Source organism: Cricetulus griseus, chromosome 5, assembly GCF_003668045.3.
Source record: "Cricetulus griseus strain 17A/GY chromosome 5, alternate assembly CriGri-PICRH-1.0, whole genome shotgun sequence".
Taxonomy (NCBI): Eukaryota; Metazoa; Chordata; class Mammalia; order Rodentia; family Cricetidae; genus Cricetulus; species Cricetulus griseus.
In genome coordinates, this window is record NC_048598.1 from 43,197,339 (window position 1) to 43,201,942 (window position 4,604).

The following is a 4,604-nucleotide window of genomic DNA, read 5'->3' on the forward strand; positions in this document are numbered from 1 at the left end:
AGAGTTATAGTAATAAAAAACCACGGGGTATTGGCTTGTTCACTATGTCCTTCCATCCTACCTCCACCTCTGCTTCCCACAAAGCCCCTGTCCTACCTTCTGATTCAAGTTCCCATCCTCCCATTTTCCATATCATCTGCCCCCAGTTTACCCAGAAGATCTCTTTCCAAAAGAATTTCCAAAAAAAATTGATGTATCCCTCCTCAGACCCTCTTTGTTATCCAGCCTCTCTGGGGCTCGATTGTAGATTGGTTATCCTGTACTTCATTCTTAACATGCATTCATGAGTGGATGGGGAGCAAGACAGATTAAAGTTGGGAGGAGAGATTGTGAGGAAAAGAGGGGGCAACGACGGTCTGTATGCAAAATGAATGAAATGTTAACAAATTTTTAATAATTAAGCAATTCTAATAAAAAATTGTTAACTAGCACTAAACAGAATTGTCAGTAAAAGAAATATAAAAGATTAAGAAACACTTAAATAAATCTTCAACATCCTTGGCCATCACAGAAATGCAAATTAAATGACTTTGAGTTTCCATATTATACCTTTCAGAATGGCTAAGTTCAGTAACTTAAGTAAGAGGTTATGACAGCAGGGAACCTGGAGCAAGAGGGACACTACTATTGCTGGTGGGAATCAATCTACCTCAATATCCAATATTCATCTCTCCGGCATCCTACCACAATGATATTTGCTCAACCATGCTTATTGCCCTTTATTCATAACAGCTAGGAACTGATAGCAAACTAGAAGTTCCCTAACAGAAGAATGGCTAAAGTAAATGATGTACATCTATACAATATAATATTACTCAGCTGTTCAAAACAATTACATCATAGGGGGATTCTCTCTCAGCCTAGCACATGGGGGAGACCCGAGGTCCTGCTCCAAATGATGTGACAGACTTTTGAGATCCCGCATAGAAAGATTCACTCTCCCTGCAGAGCAGCAAGGGAATAGGATGGGGGTCAGTGGAGGGCAGGGGAGGAGTGGAAGGAGAGGGAACAGGGATTGACATGTAAAACAAGATTGTTTCTAATTTAAATTATAAAAAGAGGAAAAAATTACATCATGCAATTTGCAGGGAAATGGACAGAACTGGAAAATACCACCCTGAGTGACGTAACCACAAGTCAGAAAAACAAATATGGTATATTTTCAAGTATAAGTGAATATTAGCTATTATGTAAATGAAAACACCAATCTCTAGATTATACTTAAGTTTCAAATAAATCCATTTTTCTCTCTTTATGCACTAGTCCTGTAAATATTCCTATTTCTCTAGGATCTTTTTTTACCCTAAACCATAAATTTACTTATGATATTTTTACTATTTAAGTCAATTTTTAACTTTCACTAGATTTTTATCTTAATTCTCCTCCATTTCTCCCTTCATTCCCCTCACATTCTCGCCTCATTTATCCTCACAAAACTTTAAGTTCTTTCTCAACAAACAAACTGAAACTCAATATAACCACAAAAACCCCTAAGGAAAGAAAACAGTAAAGACACAAAACAAGTAAGCCACCACTAAAAAAAGAAAACAAGTTACCAAACTGTAACCAAAAAAAAGTGCACAGATAAATATGGAGTCCATTATTTGTTGTTCAGATCCTCCTGAATATGAGGCCTTCTCTGGAGTGGTTGAAATACCTAGTCTCACTCTAGTATAGAGAACTTATATTTTCTCCCATCATGTATAAATGATAGTTCAGTTGCTAACCTTTATCCTTGTGCCTAAGTTTTCATTCATTTATTTCTTAAAGTTCAACAAAATATAATAAGATTAAACAAAAGCTATTACCACCCAGTTGGACCAGACAAACCAATAAAATGAAAAGAACACAACAGAAGGCACAAGAAACAGAGAGCAACCCATATGCACACCCAAAGACCTAATACAAACATTAAACTGGGCTGGATGGTGGTGGTGCATGTCTTTAATCCAGTACTCAAGAGGCAGAAACAACCAGATGACTTTGAGTTCGAGGTTGTAGGTTTAAGTCCAGCCTTGTCTACAGAGCAAGTTCCAATACATGCTCGAAAGAGAGAAAGATACACAGGGAACCTTAATCTCGAAAAACCAAAAACAAAACCTATCAAAACAATAGCAACAATAAAAAATGCATTAAAGTGGAAGTCATAATATACACACAAGATACATGGAAAGAAGACAATATTAGTGCCCATTTTGACAAGGATGGAAAAGACCCTTAGGCCTAATAACATACATATGGTTAAATAATCAAACTCAGATATTTAGAACATGCAGGCAAGTTACTAGCGTCTACACTTCTCTGTCCTGGTTTTCATTCAGCATGTAGATTCTATATAGATTTCATCATGTTATTGTTGGGAGTGACTTTTCTTAATAAGTTAGTTATCTGCAAACCAGAACCCATGCTGTGACATTCAAAACCAAATGAATGAGCAAAATGTGTTGCTGTATCTCAAATCCTAGATGGGTCTATTCTTTATATCCCAAGGGAGGCCTATAACCATAACATACTTCATTCATAATGGAGCCTGATTGTTTAGGTCCTCAGTGTTCAATCTTTCTTATGTGACTCCTGATTTTAATAAGGAAGCTAATATGATCTTTGTTTTCTGTAAATAAAATGATATTATATTAACTCATGGAGTTACTATAAAATGAAAAATTAAATTAGTTATGAATTGAATTTATGCTTTGAAAATAGGAGATGTTTATGACGTTCATACAATACAGAGAAGAAATTATAGACAAATTTATTAAACTTAAAAAGTTGTATATATTTAATTTCTTAGTTCTACTCATTACTGTTGGATGAACCATAAGAAATTACTTTAAAATCAGCATATTAGACATAAATTTTACTGTGATATAATATCAGGAAAATACTATTTTCTTAAACCAACTTCATTAAAGTTTTGTCAGAAACACATGCTAAAATAGCATTAAAATAAAGAGACAAAGAACATGTAGAGACTGTGAACATGACTTCTCTTTTTATTCTGAATGTCATTTATTTATATCCTTGAGTGTGTGGGTGGGTGAGTGAAGTTTAACTTGGGTATTGAAACAATGACAATATATTGAAAATAAAATCCAGGAACTAATGCTCAGGAACAAATTACATTCCACAATGAAAGTAAGGTATGCCAACAGACAACTGAGATGTACATTATTCAAGTGTGTAAAATGACTTCTTCTAAGGATTTGGTGGGAGATGAATACTAAATTGGCCAGACTACACAGGCAAATCGTATGTTAGATCAGAAGTAGACACTTTAGTTTCATGAGTCATTGACTTGGAAAACTGTCTTAAGGGTATTAAGGAAGGAGAAGAGAAGAGAACCTAAAGTACAATAAAAAATAGAATATCTATCACGAACTGTGTCAGTAGGGGAAAAAATGGCATGACGCTTATGTGGTATAGAAAGAGAGAGTCTAATTTATCAGGGAAAACTTCTTACACCTGACATGTTTTTTGACACAGAATTTGCAATAACAATATTTTCTGTCTGAGTTAAGATCCCCGCTTCAATGAAAGATAACAGCAAAAAAACATTAAATATGTAAGTTCCATTTCATTAAACCACTATTTTAAAGTAGTACATTTCTCCAATAGTAATCTAACAATTTATTTATATAGGTAATAGTAAATTTAATGTAAAATATAGCATACATGTAATATCTAAATAGCAGTCATCTGATTAATGGTGATCAAATTAGTCATAAAATAAATGTCCAGTGATGAATACACATCCATAAACATGGCATAGTGACTCATGATTTTAAAATTTACAAATGTAGAAAAATCACTTGATAATACATTGTTTTCTATATTATTACAAGTATATATCAAATAATACATATAAATTCATATAAACCAAGTTACCATGCTTATAAAAATAACTTTAGATATATAAACACATGACATATAAAAGCATATGAGATTGCCTTGCTTTGTGACACAAAGCCTAAAACTATAAATTCAGACAGAGTAAACACATAAAATAAAGGACACTAAGTGAGCTTGGTTTTTATTCATATCTTTGAAAGTGAATCTTAAAAAAGAACAGAGAGAATATGAGGCCAGGTATAAGAACTTTAAACTGAATACAACAACAAATACTGATAAGTAATCAGGAAATATTCTGAATAAGATTTTTTTCTTAGATAAGTTGAATTGAAACATAATTATTCAGAAAGAATAAGGCTATTAGTACAGTCTTTCTCTGCATGTCTCCTCAAAATGGGTTCTACAGAGAATATATGCAACAATGTAACAGTCTTATTTTCAATTTTTGAAGATTTGACATGTCAAATTATATGTCTTGTTTATTAATTATAAGATAAAATGCAAAATATTTTTAAAGATACTAATATGCTTTTTTCAGTAACTGTTTAAATGTTTGTGTGTGTGCACCTCAACCTAATAATCAAATCTATTACTTCTATAAATTACTGAATGCAATTTGAGAAAGAGGACCAAACTAAAAAGAAAAAGACAGATACAAAATTTCTATAATTTTGTATGATTAGCAATTTTTTTTCCTTTAACATAGATATATATATATATATATATATATATATATATATATATATTAAAGTTAG

The 4,604-nt window shown here is 32.5% G+C and overlaps 1 pseudogene; it reads left to right on the plus strand.

Annotated features, from left to right (window-relative positions):
* The first annotated feature begins 2,160 nt into the window (after positions 1 to 2,160).
* On the plus strand, positions 2,161 to 2,266 carry LOC113831223 (annotated as a pseudogene).
* The last annotated feature ends 2,338 nt before the right edge of the window (positions 2,267 to 4,604 follow it).